This window comes from Scyliorhinus torazame, chromosome 5, assembly GCF_047496885.1.
Source record: "Scyliorhinus torazame isolate Kashiwa2021f chromosome 5, sScyTor2.1, whole genome shotgun sequence".
NCBI lineage: Eukaryota > Metazoa > Chordata > Chondrichthyes > Carcharhiniformes > Scyliorhinidae > Scyliorhinus > Scyliorhinus torazame.
Genome location: NC_092711.1, coordinates 77,521,481 through 77,546,416, shown reverse-complemented (window position 1 = coordinate 77,546,416; position 24,936 = coordinate 77,521,481). Strand labels below are relative to the sequence as shown.

Here is a 24,936-nt window from a genome sequence, read left to right as displayed (position 1 = left end):
GTCTGAAGCAGGATGGTGCCCGTTAACCTGGGCCTGTTCCCGGGAGGGAGAAGCTCCGCAGCTGCAAACCAGGGAGCTGACAATGATTGTGAAGGGTTTGCTCGAGCTCACAATGCCCGGGGACTGATTGACGGCGGGTTCGGACCAATAGGAAGAGGGGGCGGGGCTGGAGGACCGAACGAGAGCAGTTGGTCCTCCAACCAATCAGAGTGAATGGGAGGCCACTCGCGCCTGTCTCGGGGTAAAGTACAAGCAGCTTTCGCCGGTTCAACTGTTGTATCCGACCTTCGTCTCCGGAGTGTTTATGAAGTCGCCCGACCCATGAACCGGCTCCATCCCTCCCTCATCACTCACCGAGCGGGATCTGATCAGTGGACGATTTCCACCCAACCGCGCGAATCCTGAGTTGTTATCGGCACTGCGCATGCTCCAATTCACGTGGTGACCGGGGCTCAGCCCCGCCCTCATTCACTCCGATTGGTGGGAGGATCCGCAGCAACTCGGTCCTCCAGGCCCACCCCTCTCTTCCTATTGGTCCTGAGCTGCCGTCAATCACTCCCTGGGCATTGTGACTGGAGCATGCGCAGTGCCGATGCTGGACTCGGCCGGGCGGTTTCACTGAAACCCGGTGGAGGCTTCAAACCCCAATAAGAAGTTTCCGGGCCCGGGTTTGCATCGAGCGGCGGGACAGCTGCGGCCTGCTCCCGGTGACAGGCCTGAGTTAACGGCCGCCGTCTTAATAGCAGCTCCAAACCCGCAGGGGGCAAAACATCAGAGATAGAGTTTGTTGTGAAACCAATGGGATGTAAAACAGGAGGTCAGGGTTACAGTCAACAACAACCTCTACTTATATAACACCTTTAACATCATAAATCATCCCAGTCAACCTCACAGGAACATTATAAAACAAAGTGAGACACCCAGACACAAAAGGAGGTCAAAGAGGTGAGTTTTACAAAGAGCCTGAAAGGAGGTAAGGGGAGGTGGAGATGGGGAGGTTTAGGGAGGGAATTCAGTGCTTGGGGCCGAGGGAACTTAAAACCATGGCGGAGTAATTAGAATCGGGGGTGTACAAGAGTCCAGGATCAGAGCTGTGCAGATATCTCAGGGGGTTGTGGAGCTGGAGGAGATGACAAGACACAGGGAGAGATGAGGCCATGGAGGGATTTGAAAACAGGCTGAGAATTGACTGGGAGCAAATGCAAGTTCGGAGCACAGGGATCATAGGGGAAAGGAACTTGCTGTGAATTAAGACATGTGTAGCAGACTTTTGGATGGCTTTACTTTTACAAAGGTAGAATGTGGGAGAGCAGCCAGGTGTGTAATGGAATTGTCGAATCGGGAGGTGACGAAGGCTTGGCCGAGGTTTCAGCCCCAGGCGCACAAACACAGGAGAGAGGCTGGATAATGTAACGCAGGTGGTAACGGGCAGTCTTAGTGATAGCACAGACAGGAGTCCAAAGATGTGCAGGTTCGGTGGATTGGCCAATCTAAATTGCCTCAGTGTCCAACAAGGTTAGGTGGGGTTACTGGGTTATGGGATAGGGTGGATGTGTGGGCTCAGGTAGGCAGCCTTCAGGACATGCGACAATGCAGTATCGCCAAGCAGAAACTGATAGCCAAGTTCCGCACGCATGGGTACAGCCTCAACCGGGATCTTGGATTCATTCACCCCCCCCCACCATCTGGCCTGGGCTTGCGAAATCCTACCAACTGTTCACGCTTGAGACAATTCACATATCTTTAATCTGTGATTATCCCTCTCTCCAGTTGCACCGTCTGAGCCTGTAAACATTTAATTACCTACAAAGACTCGCATTCAAAGTATCATCTTGCATCATTGAATTTGTCTATATATGTGTTTGCGGAACCCACCTCTTCATTCACCCGAGGAAGGAGCTGCGCTCTGAAAGCTAGTGATTCAACACAAACCTGTTGGACTTTAACCTGGTGTTGTAAGACTTCTTACTGTGCCCACCCCAGTCCAATGCCGGCATCTCCACATCTAGACTAGTAAAGCAGAGAATCAGGCTGAAGCTCTGTGGACCGGAGTTCCACATGGCAAATCAACTCAGCAACCCAATTCAAGGGCAATTCAGGATGGGTGTAAATGAATAATGAAAATGTCAATCATGTAACTTTTCCACACACGGAAATGAATGGGGTTTGATAATGTTTCTGTGCGGTTTTAAACCGAGGGCCTTTAAGCAAACATGATAATCACTACACTACAGAAACAGGGAACAGCGCTTAGTGCACTGAATAGTAAACAGTGCGTCCTTATTGCACTGAAGAACCTTCTATTGTGGGAGTACAATTTGACTGAAAATTAGGCAATTGGCGGAGAAATTGATCTGACATTAGAATCATAAAATGCCACAGCACATTAGAAAACCATTCACAACTAACACGTGTCAACGTTGACTGTGATTCCTGCCATTCTCCATCACAGTATTTTGCAGGGTATCATTTGGAACTTGGCGGGTGTAAGGTAATGCATTTGTTTAATTATTGAACAATAAATAACAATGATACAACTTATCTGCAAATTTAGATGAGTAACATCAATAATGTTTTGAATAATAATAATATGGGACATTTGGTGCGTGAGGGGAACGTGTTAACCAGTACACTAAAAAAACAGCTGATTGGCAATGAGCCTATTGTACTGGTGTTTTGACAATATGTTGTGTTATCTGTAAAAATGATAAAAGTCGAATAAAAATATAGATTGAAAAAGAGCAAATCGATTAGTCTCAATGTCCTCTCTTTCTGTGATCTTGAAGTTTTACCTATTCCAATTATTCTTCCAATTTGCTTTTGAAAAAGGAGTTTCTGCAGAATTCTTGCTCAGTTTGATTTAATGAGAACGTTCCCTTGGTCCAATGACCAGAAGATTTGGACATGAAGATGGAGTCGGTTATAAACAACAACAAAGACAAAGAAAATTACAGCACAGGAACAGGCCCTTCGTCCCTCCCAGCCTGCGCCGATCCAGATCCTTTATCTTAACCGGTCTTCTATTTTCCAAGGATCTACTTACCTCTGTTCCCCGCCCGTTCATAAAGCTGTCTAGATGCATCTTAAATGATACTATCGTGCCCGCCTCTACCACCTCCGCTGGCAAGGCATTCCAGGCACCAGGCACCCACCACCCTCTGCGTAAAAAACTTTCCACGCAAATCTCCCTTAAACTTTCCCCCTCTCACCTTGAAATCGTGACCCCTTGTAATTGACTCAATCAGGTCCCCCCTCAACCTCCATTTTCCAACAAAAACAATCCTAATCTACTCAACCTTTCTTCATAGCTAGCACCCTCCATACCAGACAACATCCTGGTGAACCTCCTCTGCACCCTCTCTAAAACATCCACACCCTTCTGGTAATGTGGCGACTATAACTGCACGCAGTATTCCAAATGTGGCCTAACCAAAGTCCTATACAACTGTAACATGACCTGCCGACTCTTGTACTCAATACCCCGTCCGATGAAGGCAAGCATGCTGTATGCCTTCTTGACCACTCTATCGACCTGTGTTGCCACCTTCAGGGTACAATGGATCTGAACTCCCAGATCTCTCTGTACATCAATTTTCCCCAGGACTCTTCCATTGACCGTATAGTCCGCTCTTGAATTAGATCTTCCAAAATGCATCACCTCACATTTGCCTGGATTGAACTCCATCTGCCATTTCTCTGCCCAACTCTCCAATCTATCTATATTTTGCTGTATTCTCTGACAGTCCTCCTTGCTTTCTGCAACTCCACCAATCTTAGTATCATCTGCAAACTTGCTAATCAGACCACTATACCTTTGTCCAGATAATTTATGTATGTCACAAACAACAGTGGTCCGAGCACGGATCCCTGTGGAACACCACTAGTCACCTTTCTCCATTTTGAGACACTCCCTTCCACCACTACTCTCTGACTCCTGTTGCCCAGCCAGTTCTTTATCCACCTAGCTAGTACACCCTGAATCCCATACGACTTCACTTTTTCCATCAACCTGCCATGGGAAACTTTATCAAACGCTTTACTGAAGTCCATGTATATGACATCGACAGCCCTTCCCTCATCAATTAACTTTGTCACTTCCTCAAAGAATTCTATTAGGTTTGTAAGACATGACCTTCCCTGCACAAAACCATGCTGCCTATCACCGAAAAGTCTATTTTCTTCCAAATGTGAACAGATCCTATCTCTCAGTATTTTCTCCAACAGTTTGCCTACCACTGACGTCAAGCTCACAGGTCTATAATTCCCTGGATTATCCCTGCTACCCTTCTTAAACAAAGGGACAACATTAGCAATTCTCCAGTCCTCCAGGACATCACCCATTCTCAAGGATGCTGCAGAGATATCTGTTAAGGCCCCAGCTATTTCGTCCCTCGCTTCCTTCAGTAACATGGGATAGATCCTATCTGGACCTGGGGACTTGTCCGCCTTAATGCCTTTTAGAATACCCCAAACTTCCCCCTTCCTTATGCTGACTTGATCTAGAGTATTTAAACATCCATCCCTAGCCTCAACATCCGCCATGTCCCTCTCCTTGGGAAATATCGATGCAAAGTACTCATTTAGAATCTCTCCCATTTCCTCTGACTCCACGCATAAATTCCCTCTTTTGTCTTTGAGTGGGCCAATCCTTTCTCTAGTTACCCTCTTGCTCCTTATATACAAATAAAAGGCTTTGGGATTTTCCTTAACCCTGTTAGCCAAAGATATTTCATGATCCTTTTAGCCCTCTTTATTGCGCGTTTGAGATTTGTCCTACTTTCCCGATATTCCTCCAAAGCTTCATCAGTTTTAAGTCACCTAGATCTTATGTATGCTTCCTTTTTCATCTTAGCTAGTCTCACAATTCCACCCATCATCCATGGTTCCCTAATCTTGCCATTTCTATCCCTCATTTTCACAGGGACATGTCTGTCCTGCACTCTAATCAACCTTTCCTTATAAGATCTCCCACATTTCAAATGTGGATTTACCCTTAAACAGCTGCTCCCAATCCACATTCCCTAGCTCCTGCCGAATTTTGTTATACTTGGCCTTTCCCCAATTTAGCACTCTTCCTTTAGGACCACTCTCGTCTTTCTCCATGAGTATTCTAAAACTTACGGAATTGTGATCGCTAATCCCAAAGTAATCACCGACTGAAACTTCAACCACCTGTCCGGGATCATTCCCCAATACCAGGTCCAGTATGGCCCCTTTCCGAGTTGGACTATTTACATACTGCTCTAAAAAACTCTCCTGGATGCTCCTTACAAAGTCTGCTCCATCTACGCCTCCAACACTACATGAGTCCCATTCAATGTTGGGGAAGTTAAAATCTCCCATCACGACCACCCTATTGCTCCTACATTTTTCTATAATCGGACTACATATTTGTACCTCTACTTCACGCTCGCTTTTGGGAGGCCTGTAGTAAAGTCCCAACAATGTTACTGCACCCTTCCTATTTCTTAGCTCTACCCATATTGCCTCAGTGCTCGAATCCTCCAACGTGCCCTCCTTAATCACAGCTGTGATATCATCTCTGACCAGTAATGCAACTCCACCCCTTTTACCTCCCTCTCTATCCCTCCTGAAGCATCTATACCCTGGGATATTTAGTTGCCAGTCTTGCCCTTCCCTCAACCAAGTCTCAGTAATACCAATAACATTTACGATATAAACATTATGTAATCATGCAATTGGTTTCATATTGCATTTACAAAAGTGGATTTTTCTGCTAAAGCATCTTGTTATTATTTCTGAGTTGATAACAGAATCTAATTACATTTCATCTACATCCTGTTTACAGAGTCTGTCTATTAGAGAGGGATTTGTGAAGCTTAGCAAAGCCCTCTCGAGATCACTTTGCTGAAGTAGTTTACTTTATTAGATTTCAAATGAATTATGAAATGTAGAAATGTCCGTCCAGCAAATATTTCCTCTCATTCTTATGTTCTTTCAAAAACATCAAACAATTTTACTCAGTATTTGTTCCATTACTCAAAACTTGATATTATTTGATATTTATGTCCTCATCTGAAATTGAGACTCTCTGAAATATACAACCTTGAATTGCAAACATGACTGACAAAGAAAATAAATCGAGTCACTGGGTAATATAAGTTCTGTTGAGTTCATTTGAGATTGGCCACGTCAGTTTTTAAACACAATCAAATATCTTCACAGGTAGGAGATTAAAGAATGATAAGTTTATGATATTTGACCCTCTTTGTTCTGGGTATGAAACATTCCGCAGCCTAAATCCCGTTCATGTTCATGAAAGGAGGGGTGACAGCAAATCCACACTGAGCCTGGATTTCCTCATTTCCCTGAGTGGCTTTTCCTGTTTCTCTACCACAAAGCCCGATTTTCAAAAAGGTGTTTTAGTTAAATCTCTATTTCCTCTAATTCAGTTAGAGTATCATTTGTCTCTGTCTGTATGAGTACACATTATTAGATATGTTTCAGATGGTGATTAAAAATGTTAATCTACATCCATAAATCCATTAAATTCTCTAGTGGACTGAACAAACTGAGAATATCCGAACTGTGTCAAAATGGGATCATCTTTTTCTGATCTTTGCTTCTTCAATATTCACTACCTCCGACATCTCTGAATGATGTTTTACGCCGAGGAGGCCAAATATATATCTAATATATGGGATTCAGATGACATGCAGAAACAAACACGTTATCCAAACTTCCTCAAACTAAGCGAGAAGTATTCAATGTTCCTGCCCAGTTTTGAACAGAGGACCTTTCACGAGTTAGACGAACATGATAACACTACACTACAGAAACAGGCAGCAGCGGAGCAGCCAATGGACCTGTGCTATGTTCAACTGCAGGGTCTTGCTGCAGCTTCTGATGGTTGGGCTGAGAGGCCATGTCACTTATTACTCTCCTCTACCTTCCCCACATGTTTATTTCTGGCAACTTATTTTCATTTCTTCCATCGATCTGTTTTTCCCCCACCATTGTCCCCCCTTCGACAATCTGCCCCCTGTTCCTAGTCTTCCTTTCACTCACTGCTTACTTTTATTCTGACGTTAAGATCCTAATCTCTTAACGTGCCACTATCAGCACTGTTCTTCGCCGTTATTACCCCCATTTACATTCCCTTTTTCTTTCTGTCCAAGTCATGTTAGTCATTCTCCACCTATCGCTGGCGCTCTATCCAGCCCCACATCTCCATGAACCCCCTGCCCTCCCGCCCCATCCACTGTCCACCCACAATAGTCTAAATCTGACCCTATTTGCAGTTCTCCAGCTTTGACAAAGAGTCATCCAGACTCAAAACGTCAGCTGCCATCAGACCTGCTGAGATTGTCCAGTATTTTCTGTTTTCGTTTCCGATTGAAGCATCCGCAGTAAGTTGCATTTGTTACAATTAGACATGATAGAGACAGTTATTATGTTCATCTGCATCTGTAAAGACATTAAATTCTGTTGTAGTTGAACAAACTGCTAATATTGGAACTGTGTCAAAGCAGGAAAATCTATCATCTCACTGCTTCTTGAAAATACAGCACTTCAGACTTTGCTGAAGCAACTTTTGTGGCTGATGTGAGACTAAATCTCCTATTCCTCTCACATACGAGATTCAGGTAATATTCAGGGACAAACGGATGTTGTGGAAAGTTTTCCTCAGACTAAATGAGAAGCATTTAATGCTTCTGCCAGTTTCAAACCGGGGATCTTTCACGTGTTAGGTGATTGTGATAACCCCTACTCTACAGAGCTGGCTGCACAGGACCCAATGGACCTGTGCAACGTTCAACTGCACAGTCTTGCTGCAGCTTTCAATGGGCAGCACATGTGGCTAGCACTGTGGCTTCACAGCACCAGAGTCCCAGGTTCGATTCCCTGCTGGGTCACTATCTGTGCGGAGTATGCACGTTTTCCCCGTGTGTGCGTGGGTTTGCTCCCGGTGCTCCGGATTCCTCCCACAGTCCAAAGATGTGCAGGTTAGGTGGATTGGCCATGATAAATTGCCCTTAATGTCCACAAAGGTTAGGAGGGGTTATTGGGTTATGGGATAGGGTGGAAGTGAGGGCTTAACTGGGTCGGTGCAGCCTCGATGGGTCGAATGGCCTCCTTCTGCACTGTATGTTCTATGTTCTAATGGTTCAGCTGAGAGGCCGTGTCACTGATTACATGAAGACAACTGTTTCTTTAACACAGATGTCTCAACTTGTAAGACCGTAAGATATAAAACTGATATTGAACTTCAGCATTTGTTCAGTAAATATCTAATGGAATAATGCTCTCTGTTCAATCATTAATGCATCATTCTTATGTTCCTACAGAAACGTTCCCCCAATTTTACTCAATATTTGTTTCATTATTCAATGTTGAACCTCAGATATTTATTTGTTATATGACTTCATTTTGAATTGAATAGCTCTCGAGTCTTCACCCTAAATAACTCTGAAATATACACCATTGAATTGAACACATTACTGACCAAGAAAAGAAAGTGCGTCACTGGGTAAAAGAAATCCCATGAATCTTTGTTAAGATTGACCCCAGGCAGCTTTTAAACAAAGTCAAATATCGTTAAATGGAAGAGAATTGAAAATTATGTGTTGCATATATTTGACCCCCCTGTGTTTTGCTGTGAAACATTCTGCAGCCTAAATACCGTTCATGTATAAGAAAGGAGGGGTGACAGCAAATCCGCACTGAGCCTGGATTTCCTCATCTCCCTGAGTGGCTTTTCCTGTCTATCATTAAAGGCCGAATTTTTCAAAAATGTGGTTCAGTTAAATCTCTGTCATTTCCTCGAATTAAGTTACAGTATCGTTTGTGTCTGTCTACATGAGCATACATTACAAGTAGATATGTTTTGTACAGTGATTAAAATATTAATCTACGTCTACAAAGCCGTTAAATTCTTTTGTGAACTGAACAAACTGCCAAGATCCGCACTTTGTTTTTTCATGTATGGAACGATCTGTCTGGACTGTACGCAGAACAATACTTTTCACTTTACCTCGGTACACGTGACAATAAATCAAACCAATCAAAGAGACAGTTTGTTACTCGTCTTCAAATTGAACAATGAGTCTTCTTAAAAATTATTAATTCATGGGAGGTGGGCGTCACTGGCTGGGCCAGCATTTACTGCTCATTCCAATTGCCCTTGAACTGCGTGTCTTGTGAGGCTATTTCAGAGGGCACTTACAAATCAACCACAACATTGCTGTGGATCTGGAGTCATGTGTAGGCCAGGCCACAAAAGGAGAGCAGATTTCTTGAAGGATATTAGTGAACCAGATGAGTTTTCACAACAATCAAGAGTGTTATCATTAGACTTTTGATTTGAGACTTTTAATCAATTTCAGCATCTGTCATAGGCAGATTCGATCCCAGAACCCTAGAGCATTAACCAGAGTCTCTGGATTATTCACCCAGTAACAATACCATTACTCCAATGCCTAGCCCACATATTCTTGGCAGAATATGATGTCTCGTGTTGTGTTCTGTGATCTTGTCTTGCAATGATTCTACAGAACTGCTGGTGAATTAGCCAGAACGATGATTTATTGATGTACACGTGGTAAGGTAACGATCAGAATGCTATACAGACTAAGTTATCACAGAGTTACATTAGACTCTCTTGGAACTACCCTGATGTGCGACTGGCCTCGTGTATGCCTGACAACCTTCTGCTGGTAGCCGGATGTCACCTGACTGATGCCCGACGCCAACTACTGGTGGGAGGTCACACTGCTGAGTACATGTAATATTATATACAGGCTTATCACCACACCTCGTAACTTCTCAAAATTATAGAGTAATTAATTTTTTCAAACAAATTCTGATAGCTCTGCAGTTTCTGGAAACATTTTGGTTGATCGTGTTATTTTTTAAAATAAAGATCTAGTCTTTGCAATATAATTACCTAATACACCAATTCACGAATCATAATCAATGTTCACTACTGAATAAACTTCAATTTAATTGTTGTTTTTTGCGATGAAATCAATACATAGTTAATATAGAAAAGGTACAGAAGGTGAAATGGCTGCAGAAAGGCATATGTTAGAGGTATAAAAGGGCTTCCTTGACCTTATTACTAAGACCAGTGAATACACAATGAAAATAACAATTTACGGGCAGCAAAGCTGCGCAATGGTTAGCACTGCTGCCTCATGGCGCAGATGTTCTAGGTTCGATCCCGACCTTGGGTCACTGCCATGTGGAGTTTGCACATTCTTCCCGTGGTTTTGTTGGTTTCACCCCCACAACCCAAAGATGTGCAGGGTAGGTGGATTGGCCACGCTAAATTGTTCCTTAATGTGAAAAAATCAATTGGGTACTCTTTAAAAAAAAAAATTAATAATGAAAATAACAATTTCAAAACTAAATGTGATTACACAAGTACGTGCTTAGTTTCCTACATTACAACAGTGAATATATTTCAAAAGTACTCCATTGGCTTTAAAACACTTTAGGAGGTCCAGTGGTAGTGAGAGGTTTTATAGAAATGTACTTTTGTTCTAATTGTCTGCAAACAAGGATATATTACACTTGGTGTCCTCACCAACTATTGATAAAGTCTTAATTTTATGCAATAACCACGTCATTGACACCATTTTGAATACTCTGTGAACCTCCAGATACACCATATGCATAATTATTAGTTGTAAAACACAGCGGGTTGTTGTGATTTGGAATGCACTGTCTATAAACGGTGCCAGAATTTCATTGGACCGTAACTTCCAAAAGGGAATTTGGTACATTCTGAAAAAGAAAACAAAACAGTTGAACTCTGGGATTAAATGGGTCGCTGTCCAAAGAGCTGGCACAGGAGAAATGGGCCAAATTGACTCCTCTGTGCTCCAGGAGCCTTGTGTACATGTAAAGGGAGTGGGAACAACCTGGAACCTACTGCCTATGAGGGTAGGAGATGCAGAAATGAGGGAAGGATTTCAATAGGAAATTGGACAGGCACTGAGAGAAATAAACCCACAGGGATTTAGGGAACGAACGGGGCAATGGACAGACTGGCTTCCTCCACAGGGAGCCGACAGGGTCCCAAAGGGCTGAATGGCCCCATTCCCCACCCTCCAGATGCTGTGATCTCAGGAGAGAAATTCAGCTGCTCCAGTCACTCCAACTCACTGGAGTCCCTCATCTCTGGTGCCATTCTCGTAAATGTTCTCGACACTGTCTCTAAGAACTTCACATCTTTCCTAAAGTGTGAGGCCCATATATAGGGTTCCATTCCAGAGGGATAGAATTGAAAAGTACGGAGGAAATGTTCAACTTGTTTAAAATGATGGTTCGACTACACTAGGAGCTCTGTCAACATTGATGATCTCCATTTAGAAAAAGGAAATAGAGGCACTGGATAAGGTGCAACAAAGATTCATAATATACAGAACTGAGAGCATTTAACACTCAGGAAAGGCTGGGGCTGCTTTTCTCTGGAAAAGAGAAGACTGATGGGTGACCTGATGGAAGTCTTTCAGATTATGAAGGGATTCAATAATCCAATAGGAATTTCAATAGACACCGCCTTACCCAGCGAGCGGTGAGAATGTGGAACTCACTCCCACAGCGAGTGGTTGAGATGAACAGCATGAATCCATTGAATGTGAAGCTAGATACATACATGAGGGAGAAAGGAACAGAAGGAGATGCTGATGGGTGGGGGGGGGGGGGGGGGGGGGGGAAAGAGAGAGAGAGAGAGAGAGAGAGAGAGAGAGAGAGAGAGAGAATTATAGAGGGGTGGGTGGAGGATCATGTGGAGCATAAATACTGACACAGACCATGGCTACCCTCAGCCGGTATGGGAATTTAACCTGTGCCGTTTGTGTCACTCAGCACGAACCAGCCATCCAGCCAACTGAGCTAACCGATCCCCGTATAAATCTGTAATAATTCCATAAATATTAATGACATTTCTGTCTCACACCATACTATTTAATGTAGTTTCCCAGTGCACCTCAGACAACTTGCCCCTCATACCCTAATAATTTTCTTCTGTGAGAAGCACCAAGATAAATTAAACAAAAGAACCATGTAAGCACCACAGCCCATCTTCATGGCAATGTGGCATGATTTTGGGGGTTTCCAAACAGAAATGGTAATGAAACATCTTCTAACCTCCAAACACCTTTTCACTCTTTGATCCTTGTGAAATGTGAAACCAGATATTCGCAAGAAGGCTCAGAGTGAATCAGACCACTGGAAACGAAGCCATGAGACCAGCCAGTTCAGCAGAAAGAAACTCTCTGACCATCCCCATTGACCAACAGAATGAACAAATGCAGTCCTGGATGTAATTGAGAACAGAAACAATAACAGCAGAATCCAATCCCTGTAATCAGACAGGGCGTTGGAGGGATACAAGATAGCCAGGAGGGAACTGAAGAAAGGGATTAGGAGAGCTAAGAGGGCATGAACAATCTTTGGCGGGTCGGATCAAGGAAAAACCCAAGGCCTTATACGCATATATGAGAAATATGAGAATGACTAGAGCGAGGGTATGTCCGATCAAGGACAGTAGCGGGAGATTGTGTATTGAATCTGAAGAGATAGGAGAGGTCTCGAACAAGTACTTTTCTTATGTATTTACAAATGAGAGGGGCCATTTTGTTGGAGAGGACAGTGTGAAACAGACTGGTAAGCTCGAGGAAATACTTGTTAGGAAGGAAGATGTGTTGGGCATTTTGAAAAACTTGAGGATAGACAAGTCCCCCTGGGGGGCCTGACGGGATATATCCAAGGATTCTATGGGAAGCAAGAGATGAAATTGCAGAGCCGTTGGCAATGATCTTTTCGTCCTCACTGTCAACAGGGGTGGTACCAGGGGATTGGAGAGTGGCGAATGTCGTGCCCCTGTTCAAAAAAGGGACTAGGGATAACCCTGGGAATTACAGGCCAGTTAGTCTTACTTCGGTGGTAGGCAAAGTAATGGAAAGGGTACTGAAGAACAGGATTTCTGAGCATCTGGAAAGACACTTCTTGATTAGGGATCGTCAGCACGGATTTGTGAGGGGTAAGTCTTGCCTTACTAGTCTTATTGAATTCTTTGAGGAGGTGACCAAGCATATGGATGAAGGTAAAGCAGTGGGTGTAGTGTACATGGATTTTAGTAAGGCATTTGATAAGGTTCCCTATGGTAAGCTTCTGCAGAAAGTAAGGAAGCATGGGATAGTGGGAAATTTGGCCAGTTGGACAACGAACTGGCTAACCGATAGAAGTCAGAGAGTGGTGGCGGATGGCAAATATTCAGCCTGGATCCCAGTTACCAGTGGCGTACCGCAGGGATCAGTTCTGGGTCCTCTGCTGTTTGTGATTTTCATTAATGACTTGGACGAGGGAGTTGAAGGGTGGGTCAGTAAATTTGCAGACGATACGAAGATTGGTGGAGTTGTGGATAGTGAGGAGGGCTGTTGTCGGCTGCAAAAGACATAGATAGGATGCAGAGCTGTGCTGAGAAGTGGCAGGTGAAGTTTAACCCTGAAAAGTGTGATTTTGGAAGGACAAATATGAATGCGGAATACAGGGTTAACGGTAGAGTTCTTGGCAATGTGGAGGAGCAGAGAGATCTTGGGGTCGATGTTCATACATCTTTGAAAGTTGCCACTCAAGTGGATAGAGCTGTGAAGAAGGCCTATGGGGTGCTCGCGTTCATTAACAGAGGGATTGAATTTAAGAGCCGTGAGGTGATGATGCAGCTGTACAAAACTTTGATAAGGCCACATTTGGAGTACGGTGTACAGTTCTGGTTGCCTCCTTTTAGGAAGGATGTGGAAGCTTTGGAAAAGGTGCAAAGGAGATTTACCAGGATGTTGCCTGGAATGGAGAGTAGGTCTTACGAGGAAAGGTTGAGGGTGCCAGGGCGTTTCTCATTAGAATGGAGAAGGATGAGGGGCGACTTGATTGAGGTTTATAAGATGATCAGGGGAATAGATAGAGTAGAGTCAGAGACTTTTTCCCCGGGTGGAACAAACCATTACAAAGGGACATAATTTAAGATGAATGGTGGAAAAATAGGAGGGATGTCAGAGGTAGGTTCTTTACCCAGAGAGTAGTGGGGGCATGGAATGCACTGCCTGTGGAAGTAGTTGAGTCGGAAACATTAGGGACCTTCAAGCAGCTATTGGATAGGTACATGGATTACGGTAAAATGATAGTGTAGATTTTTTTTGTTCTTAAGGGCAGCACGGTAGCATTGTGGATAGCACAATTGCTTCACAGCTCCAGGGTCCCAGGTTCGATTCCGGCTTGGGTCACTGTCTGTGTGAGTCTGCACATCCTCCCCGTGTGTGCGCGGGTTTCCTCCGGGTGCTCCGGTTTCCTCCCACAGTCCAAAGATGTGCAGGTTAGGTGGATTGGCCATGATAAATTACCCTTAGTGTCCAAAATCGCCCTTAGTGTTGGGTGGAGGTGTTGACCTTGGGTGCGGGCTCTTTCCAAGAGCCGGTGCAGACTCAATAGGCCGAGTGGCCTCCTTCTGCACTGTAAATTCAATGATAATCTAGGATTAATCTAGGACACAGGTTCGGCACAACATCGTGGGCCGAAGGGCCTGTTCGGTGCTGTATTTTTCTATGTTCTAATCAGTCGTGAACTTGCTGGTGTCTCAGGAAGTGCGATGAATTACAAAATCCCTTCGCACATTGAGAGCAGGTGAACGGCCTCTCCCCAGTATGAACTCCCTGGTGTGATTGCAGACGGCATAACCGAGTGAATCACGCAAATAGAGGTAAACATCTTTGAGTTATGGGGGTGACACCCACGCAGACACTTGGAGAACGTGTCTCCACACGGACAGTGACCTGGGGCCAGGATTGAACACTGGTCCTCAGCTCTGTGGGACCGCAGTGCTACCCACTGCGTCACCTTACGATTTAGATGAGGGAACAATATGCAATATCTCCAAATTTGCAGATGACACAAGTTGCTTGAGCTGTGAGGAGGTTGCAGAGATCCTTCAGTGTGATTTGCACAAGTTGAGTGAGTGGGAAAGTGAATGGCAGATACAGTATAATTTGGAGAAATGTGAGGTTATCCAGTTTTGTAGCAAAACGAGAAGGCAGGCTATTATCTGAATTGTCATAAATTAGGAGAGGGCAATGTGCAACGAGTCCTGGGTATGTTGGTACCCAGTCACTGAAGGACAGCGTGCAGCTACAGCAGGCGGTAAAGAAGGCAAATGATGTGTGAGCCTTCATTGCGAGCGGATTATCTTGCTGTCATTATACAGGGCCTTGGCGAGGCCATACCTTGAATATTGTATGCAGTTTTGATCTCCTTATCTTGAAGAAGGATGTTCTTGCTCTAGAGGGAGTGCAGCGAAGGTTTACCAGACTGATTCCTGGGATGGTGGGACTGACGTATGAGAGATTGACTCAGTTAGGATTGTATTCGCTGGAGTTCAGAATAACGGGGGGGACCTCATAGAAACCTATAATATTCTAACAGGACTTGACAGGGTAGCTGCAGGAAAGATTTTCCCGATGGTGGGAGTGTACAGAACCAGAGGTCGCAGTCTGAGGATACGGGGTAGACCATTTAGGCAGAGATGAGTAATTTCTTCATCAGAGAGTGGTGAGCCTGTGGAATTTGTTACCACAGAAAATAGTTGAGGCCAATACATTGTATGTTTTCAGGAATCAGGAAACAGTTAGATATGGCACTTAGAGCGAAGGGAATCAAAGGATATGGAGGGGAAAGCGGGATTAGGCTACTGAGTTGGATGATAAGCCATGATCATAATGAATGGCGGAGCAGGCGCGAAGGGCCAAATGGTCTCTTCCTGCTCCTATTTTCTATGTTTCTATGTAATCCCTTCCCACACTAAGAGCAGGTGAATGGCTTCTCCCCAGTGTGAACTCGCTGGTGTGTATGCAGGTTAAGTTGGCACCCCTGATGATGGAGATATTTGAGGTGGCGAGAGGGAAGGGGATGTTACCACAAACCTTGGGGCAGGCATCGGTTTCCCTGTTGCTTAAAAATGATAAGGATCCGATGGAATGTGGGTTGTTTAGGCCCATATCACTTTTAAACGTGAACGCAAAGGTATTAGCGAAGGTACTGGCAGGTAGGCAGGAGGAGTGCCTCCTGAAGGTGATAGGTGAAGATCAGACGGGGTTTGTGAGAGGGAAGCAGCTCTTTTCAAAAGTTAAGAGGGTATTCAACGTGGTTAGGGCACTGGTGGAGGGGAAGGAAACAGGTGGTTGTGGCAGTGGACGCCGAGAAAGCATTTGACCGAGTAGAACGGGGGCACTTGTTAGCAGTTCTGGAGCAGTTTGGGATTGGTCCACGATTTGTGGACTGGGTAAAGCTACTGTATAAGGAGCCGGAGCCAGTGTCCGCACAAAAAACATCAGCTCGAGAGATGTTTCTCTCCATTGTGGGACTAGGCAGGGATGTCCTATGTCCCCTCCTGCTGTTTGCACTTGCGATTGAAATGAAATGAAAATCGCTTGTCACAAGTAGACTTCAATGAAGTTACTGTGAAAAGCCCCTAGTCGCCACATTCCGGCGCCTGTTCGGGGAGGCTGGTACGGGCAAATCACCATTGGCCATCGCGTTAAGAGGTTTGGGGGTATGGAAAGGGATAGTGCGGGGGGAGTGAATAGAGCACAGGGTGCCCTTGTATGCTGATGACTTATTATATGTGTCGGAACCGAGTGTGTCAAGAGGGGGAATATAGGAGCTGCTTCAGTGTTTGGGTCTTTCTCGGGGTACAAATTAGATCTAGACAAGAGTGAGTATTTTGTGGTGTTTCGGCCAGGGGTGTGGGGCTGCCATTCCGTAGGGCAGGGGTTCACTATAGATATCAGGGTGTGTAGGTTGCTCGGGATTGGAGGGAGGGGGGGGGGGGGGTCACTGGAGGGTTGGTTAAAATGAACATGTTGCCGCGATTTCGGTTTATTTTCCAATGCCTGCTGATTTTCCTGCCAAAAGTGTTTTTGGAGAATTTTAAGGAATAATTTCCTACAAGTGGAAACATCTTCTCCATGTCCACTCTACCCAGGCCTCGCAGTATCCTGTAGGTTTTAATAAGATACCCCCATATCGTTCTAAACTCCAACGAGTACAGACCCAGAGTCCTCAACCGTTCCTCATACAACAAGCTCTTCATTCCAGGGATCATTCTTGTAAACCTCCTCTGGACCCTTTCCAAGGCCAACACATCCTTCCTTAGATACGGGGCCCAAAACTGCTCTCAATACTCCAAATGGGGTCTGATCAGAGCGTGATATAGCCTCAGAAGTACATCCCTGCTCTTGTATTCTAGCTCACTCGACCTGAATACATTGCATTTGCCTTCCTAACTGCCGACTGAACCTGCACATTAAACTTTTTTTAAAATTTGGAGTACCCAATTAATTTTTTCCAATTAAGGGGAAGTTTAGCGTGGCCAATCCACCTACCCTGCACATTTTTGGGTTGTGGGGGCGAAACCCACGCAAACACGGGCAGAATGTGCAAACTCCACACGGACAGTGACCCAGAGCCGGGATCGAACCTGGGACCTCGGCGCTGTGAGGCTACAGTGCACCTGCACGTTAACCTGAAGAAAGTCTTGAACAAGGACTCCCAAGTCCCTTTGTGCTTGTGATTTCCTCAGCATTTTCCCATTTAGAAAACAGTCTATGCCTCCATTTCGCCTTCCAAAGTCCATTACCTCACATTTTTCCACATTGTATTCCATCTGCCACTTCTTTGCCCACTCTCCTAGCCTTGCTCAGCATTGCCTCTTTTTCTAATCACATTAAATGAATGACCTCGGTTTATAATCTTGCCCTAAATATGACTTGCTAGATCAAACATTTATTGCAGATCCTTAGTTATAATGTGGTCAAGTGTCTTTCCATTTGAGAACTGCTCAATAAAGTTATTAGAATTATTTGTAGCTAGGGCAGCACGTGGAGCAGTGGTTAGCAGTGGGACTACAGTGCTGAGGACCCAGGTTGGAATCCTGCCCCTGGGTCACTGTCTGTGTGGAGTTTGCACATTCTCCCCATGTCTGCATGGGTTTCACCCCCACATCAAAGATGTGCAGGTTAGGTGGATTGGCCAGGCTAAATTGCCCCTTAATTGGAAAACATAATAATATTAATTGGGTATTCTGAATTTATTTTTTAAAAAAGGATTATTTGTAGCTTCCCCACCAATCAGTTTTTTCCATTATCCTGAAGTGACCGTATTTTTATCAGGAGTTAACTGAAGTGTGTTCCTAACCTCTCATTATCTAAATTTCCATTTACCATTTTTCTGTCCATCTGACCCAGTCGATGGCTTTCTCCCTCATTGTCTAAAACACATGAGAACATTTTGTATAATCGTGGTGCATACATTTAAGTCTAAATGATTGATATATACCGGAAACTGTGGAGCCCCACTGGAACAGACGTCCAGGCATCATTCAATCCTCGATGTGACTAACAGCAGCAACAACAGCTGAATTCAAACCCTGCTCTTGTCTGTGAACTTGCTGATGTCTGAGCAGGTTGTTTGACTGAGCGAATCTCCTCCCACGCACGGAGCTGTTAAAAAGCCTCTGCCCAGTATCGCTCCCATGTTTGGGCCACACGGTAGCAGTCATTAGCACTGTTGCTTAACAGCTCCAGGGTCCCAGGATTGATTCCCGGCTTGGTTCACTGTCTATGCGGAGTTTGCACATTCTCCCCGTGTCTGCGTGGGTTTCCTCCAGGTGCTCCGGTTTCCTCCCACAGGCCAAAAATGTGTAGATTAGGTGGATTGGCCATGCTAAATTGCCCTTAGTGTCCAAAAAGGTTAGGTGGGGTTATGGGTTAGGTTGGAGGTATGGGCTTAAGTAAGGTGCTCTTTCCAAGGGCCGGTGCACTCGATGGGCCGAATGCCCTCCTTCTGCACTGTAAATTCTATGATTCTGTTTCCGTGTGAACTTGCTGGTGTTTCAGCAGATTCGGTTTACTTTTAAATCTCTTTTCACAGTCGGAACATTTAAAAGGTCTCTGATCAGTGTGAACAACTTGGTGTCTAATAAGGTGGGATGACTGAGTGAATTTCACGTTACACACAGTACAAGTGTACGGTCTCTGTCCAGTGTGAACTCGCTGGTGGATCAGAAGGTTGGATGAACATGTGAATCTCTTCTCACACATGGAGCAGGTGAACGGCCTTTCCCCAGTGTGAGTGCGTTGATGTATCAGTAAATCCTTTCTGCTTTTAAAGCTCTTCTGACAGTCAGCACATTTAAAAGGTCTCTGGTCAGAGTGGACCTGATGGTGATACCGGAGGTTTGATAAAGCATTAAATCCCTTCCCACACATGGAACAGGTGAATGGCCTCTCCCCAGTGTGAGTGCGTTGATGTGTCAATAAATCCTTTCTGCTTTTAAAGCTCTTTTCACAGTCAGCACATTTAAACGGTCTCTGGTCAGTATGAACAAGTTGGTGTGCCAGGAGGTGTGATGACAGAGTGAATCCCTTCCCACACATGGAGCAGGTGAACGGCCTCTCCCCAGTGTGAATATGTCGATGTCTCAGTAAATCCTTTCTGCTTTTAAAGTTCTTCTCACAGTCAGAACATTTAAACGGTCTCTGATCAGAGTGGACCTGATGGTGAGTCCGGAGGTATGATAAAGCATTAAATCCCTTCCCACACACGGAGCAGGTGAACAGCCATTCCCCAGTGTGAGTGCGTTTGTGTGTCAGTAAATTACTTCTGCTTTTAAAGCTCTTCTCACAATCTGCACATTTAAACGGTCTCTGGTCACTGTGAACATGCTGGTGTGTGATGAGGTGTGATAACTGAGTGAATCCCTTCCGACACACGGAGCAGGTGAATGGCCTTTCCCCAGTGTGAATACGTCGATGAGTTTCCAATTCAGATGGGTAATTGAATCCCATCCCACAGTCCCCACATTTCCACGGTTTCTCCATGGTTATCGACAAGTTATCAGGTGCAGGTGGGATGCAGATTTGGGGTCACTATCTGATCAGCCGTGATGTTATTAAATGGCTAAATGTCCAATTGCTGCTTCTTGATTCCTTTGGTGCGAATGTTCTTATGTCTCTCCAAGTTGGATCATCAGTTGAAGCCCGAGTCCGGTGTCTCCCTCATGTAAATGCTGACATTTCTTTTCATGCTGTGTGATTGGTTGAAACTCAGTTCCAGCTAATTGTGGAAAATTACATAGATGTCTGTGTCTTGGTGCTTTTCCAATCAGTGATTTTTAAATTTTTTCCCGAAAGACAAAACAGACAAACATTTCTCCTTCCACGTTGAAAGGCCGGTCCTGGTGAATCAAGTGACTCTGTCAGATCTCAACATGATGTTTGCACCTGTATTATTCTGTAAAAGGAGGTTACGTTGAATTATTGTGAATATGTAAGACACAAACAGGCCATTCTGTCACAGATTCTGCTGCTGTCCATACTCTGCACACATCTGTCACACCTATCAAATCTCAGCCTTTCAGCTGATTTTCGATTCCATTTTCTCTCATGTGCTTGTCCCGTTTCCTTTTGAAAACATCTCAGCATTTTCCTCAACTCCTTTCCATGGTAATGAGTTGCACATTCTGAACTTGTGATAAATAATTTTGTCCGTATTGTCCCCTTGGATTTATTCGTAACTATCTTGTATTTATGACTTGTTGTGTATTGATGGTCCCTGGTTTTGGACTCTCTCACATCGCCCCTCTCTAAACTACTGATAATTGAAAAAATTTCTATCAGGTCACTGCTTAATTTGTTGTTTTTGATAGAAAAAATGCCCCACTCCATTTAATCTTTCCTGAGAGCTGCAATCTCTCATTTTACAAAAGTCATCACTGTCAATGCAGGATAGAAATTGCAAAGAAACAAACCTTTCTGTTGGGTTGAGTTTGTTGTGTGCATACTCTCCAATTCTAACCCCCTGTAAAAGTTTACAAAAGCCATCACTGCCAGTCAAGGATAGAACGGGCAGCACGGTAGCACAGTTGCTTCACAGCTACAGGGTCCCAGGTTCGATTCCCCACTGGGTCACTGTCTGTGCAGAGCTTGCACGTTCTCCCTGTGTCTGCATGGGTTTCCTCTGGGTGCTCCGGTTTCCTCCCACAGTCCAAAGATGTGTGGGTTAGGTGGATTGGCCATGATAAATTGCCCTTAGTGTCCAAGAAATGTTAAGTGGGGTTACTGGGATAGGGTAGATACGTGGGCTTCAGTAGGAAGCTCTGTGTAAGTGCCGGTGCAGACTTGATGGGCCGAATGGCCACCTTCTGCACTGTAAATGCTGTTAAATTCTGAAGAGACAATTCTAGTTTATTTGGTACATTTTTTCCTCAAAGCTGTCTTCCTCCCCATCCCACACATTCCCTCCTCCCTGGGCTGAAAACCAAACCCATCTCACCACTTCTTTCCTCCACTCCCAGTTTTCTCCCTCCCTCTCCTCTGCCTGGGTTCAGTTCTCCAGCTCCTGTCTGCAGACTGACAATAAAATCAATGGGTTCTTATTGGGGGTTTGGGGCCTCCAGCGGGTGTTTGTGAATCCTCCCCGCCCACCTGCCAGGGTTTCCTTCCTTGCCAGAGATCAGAGTCCTCATTGATTTGAGTGCGAAGTGGAAGCTCTTATTTATTATCCCCCCCTCCTCTGATGTGAGCCATCCTCCAGTGTCTGAAGCAGGATGGTGCCCGTTAACCTGGGCCTGTTCCCGGGAGGGAGGGAGAAGCCCCGCAACTGCAAACCAGGGAGCTGACAATGATTGTGAAGGAGTTGCTCCAGCTCACAATGCCCGGGGATTGACGGCAGGTTCGGGCCAATAGGAAGAAGGGGCGGGGCTGGAGGACGAACGAGAGCGGCTGGTCCTCCAACCAAACATAGTGAATGGGAGGCGGAGCAAACGCCGGGTCTCTCGCCCTCCGCATGCGTCCGGCCGCACACTTCGCCCACTCGGGCCTGTCTCCGGGAAAAGCCCGAGCAGCTTTCGCCGGCTGAACTGCCGTATCCGACCTTCGTATTTGGGGCCAACATGGAGTGTTTATGAAGTTTCCCCATCCGTTCATCGCCTCCATTCCTCCCTCATGACTTACCGGGCGCGATGTGAGGAGTTCCACCCAACCGCTTCAGTCCTGAGCTATAATCGGCACTGCGCATGCTCCAGATCACGTGGGAGACCGGGCTCAGCCCCGCCCCTCATTCACTCCGATTGGTTGGACCAGCTGCACCGATCGGTCCTTCAGACCCGCCCCCCTTGTCCTATTGGACCAGAGCTGCCGTCAATCATTCCCAGGGCCTGGTGAGTTGGAGCATGCGCAGTGCCGATGCTGGACTCGGTGGGAGGTTTCACTGAAACCCGGTGGAGGCTCCAAACCGCAATAAGAAGTTTCCGGGCCCGGGTTTGCATCGAGCGGGGGGGACAGCTGTGGCCGGCTCCCGGTGACAGGCCTGAGTTAACGGCCGCCGTCTTTATAGAGGCTGCAAACACACAGGGGGCAAAACATCAGAGATAGAGTTTGATGTGAAACCAATGGGATGTAAAACAGGAGGTCAGGGTTACAGTCAACAACAACAACTTCTATTTATATAACACCTTTAACATCATAAATCATCCCAGTCAACTTCACAGGAACATTATAAAACAAAGTGAGGCACCCAGACACAAAAGGAGATATTAGGGCAGGTGACCAAAAACTTGGTCAAAGAGATGAGTTTTAAAGAGTCTGAAAGGAGGTAAGTGAGGTGGAGACGGAGAGGTTTAGGGAGGGAATTCAGTGCTTGGGGCCGAGGGAACTTAAAACCATGGCGGAGTAATTAGAATCGGGGGGGGGGGGGGGGGGGTGCAAGAGTCCAGGATCAGAGCTGTGCAGATATCTCAGGGGGTTGTGGGGCTGGAGGAGATGACAGACACGGAGAGAGACAATGAAATGAAAAATGACATGAAAATCGCTTATTGTCGCAAGTAGGCTTCAAATGAAGTTACTGTGAAAAGCCCCTAGTCGCCACATTCCGGCGCCTGTTCGGGGAGGCTGTTACGGGAATCGAACCGTGCTGCTGGCCTGTCTTGGTCTGCTTTCAAAGCCAGCGATTTAGCCCTGTGCTAAACAGCCCCGATTTGAAAACAAGGGTGAGAATTGACTGGGAGCGAATGCAAGTCTCGGAGCACAGGGATCATAGGGGAAAGGAACTTGCTGTGAATTAAGACATGGTTAGCTGACTTTTGAATCGCTTGAAGTTTCCAGAGGCAGAATGTGGGAGAGCAGCCAGGTGTGTAATGGAATTGTCGAATCGGGAGGTGACGATGGTAAATAGGTGGAGGTGTGGGCTTAGTTAGGGTGCTCTTTCCAAGAGCCAGTGACGATTAGATGGGCCGAATGGCTTCCTTCTGCACTGTAAGTTCTATGAGGTCAGAAGCTCATATTGGATCAAGTATGAAACCAGATTTACAAAGAGACTGGCTAAGTCTCAGACTGTTGCCAGGGAGAGGGATAGAGTCGGTATGTCACGAATGGAGATTGGAACAGGGGCCGAACAGTGGATTCAGTCTTCTCCATATTTGATTGAAGTTATTTAGTCAGCAGGAAGAGAACCAGAATTGGCCCTGAGTCTGATATCCGGTATAACTTAGTTCGAGAGGGAGAGGAAGAACAAAGGAAACCCTGGAAGATTTGGAGAAACGACCTTCACAATTGCTCATCAAATCTTCACGTGGTCAGTTCTGGACACAAGGTTCACCTCTGTTATTTTGTCTGCTCAGTCAGGGTGATTCAGATTAATGTCTGTCACAAGTCATGGATGAAGTGATTTATAAAGCATATTCTTACCTCTAATTATATAACTTTGGTAAAAGGATACAGAAATAATGATCAAATACTTTATTTGGATTTCAGCCCCAGGGAGGAGGGAGAGTGTGTGGGACGGGGATTTACAGCTTTGGGGACAGAAGAGAGAAAAAAAATGTTCCGCAGAAACTGGAATTGTCTGTTCTGAATTTCTATCCTGTACTGACAGTGTGACCTTTGTAAACTCCTTTTCCAGGGCATGAGGGAGGATTTTCAGATAGGAAACACAAACCAAATATCACATTAAAATCCGACAGTGTCACTCGGTTGGTGTGGACCTGAATATCCTCAGACTATAAACTGGAATGAAAAATGTTTGACTGTTTATGGGAAAATATTTCAAACAGCAGTGTGACTGGAAAAGCAACGAGACACAAACGCACCAGAGTGAGTGTGTTCCAGTGAACTGACTGTGGAAAGAGCTTTAACCAGTTATAGCCTGAAAAAACACCACACTATTCACTAAGGGGAGAAACCAGACACGTGTTCTGCGTGAGGACCAAGCTTCACTTGATTATCTAAAGAGGAAACGGACAAAGACACTGACTCCATGGAGACACCATGGAAACCCTGGGGTATGATTTTCGCTTAGGGGGTTTCCAAAATGCGAGTTCATATCCCGGACGAGCTCTGCAAAGCGCTTGACTGGAGAGGTGATGGTGTACTGGTATTGTCACTGGATGAGTAATCCCGAGACCCAGCACAATTCTCTGAGAATGCGGGTTCAAACCCCACCACGGCAGATGCTTCATTGTGGCTTGTATTTGAACTTGAATCCAATAAATCAGGGGAAGCACAGTGGTTTCACAGCTCCACTGTCCCAGGTTCGATTCCCAGCTTGGGTCACTGTCTCTGCGGAGTCTGCACGTTCTCCTCGTGTCTGCGTGGGTTTATTCCGGGTGCTCCGGTTTTCTCCCACAGTCCAAAGATGTGCAGGTTTGGTGGAGTGGCCATGCTAAATTGCTCTTAGTGGCCAAAAGGGTTAAGTGGGGTTACAGGGTTATGGGGATAGGGTGGAGGTGTGGGCTTGAGAAGGGTGCTCTTTCCAAGGGCCAGTGCAGACTCGATGTGCCGAATGGCCTGTTCTGCACTGTAAATTCTATGATTGTGGACGTTGGATGTTAAACAGTTTAGTGAGAATCGGTGCAAAGGACCA

The 24,936-nt window shown here is 45.4% G+C and overlaps 1 protein-coding gene across 8 annotated transcripts in view; it reads right to left on the bottom strand.

The window, feature by feature from the left end:
- The window catches only part of LOC140421413 (uncharacterized), a 122,613-nt gene extending 100,508 nt beyond the window's left edge, over positions 1-22,105 (bottom strand). For 2 of the 8 annotated variants that reach the window (XR_011946748.1, XR_011946751.1), the window contains exon 1: positions 355-409. The gene's annotated coding sequence lies outside the window, so the exon portion shown is untranslated. Of the gene's footprint in view, positions 1-354; positions 410-9,524; positions 10,299-18,354; positions 20,311-22,031 lie in introns of those variants that run through there. The other 6 variants (XR_011946747.1, XR_011946746.1, XR_011946752.1 and 3 more) reach the window with 6 other exon arrangements.
- Positions 22,106-24,936: the final 2,831 nt, after the last annotated feature.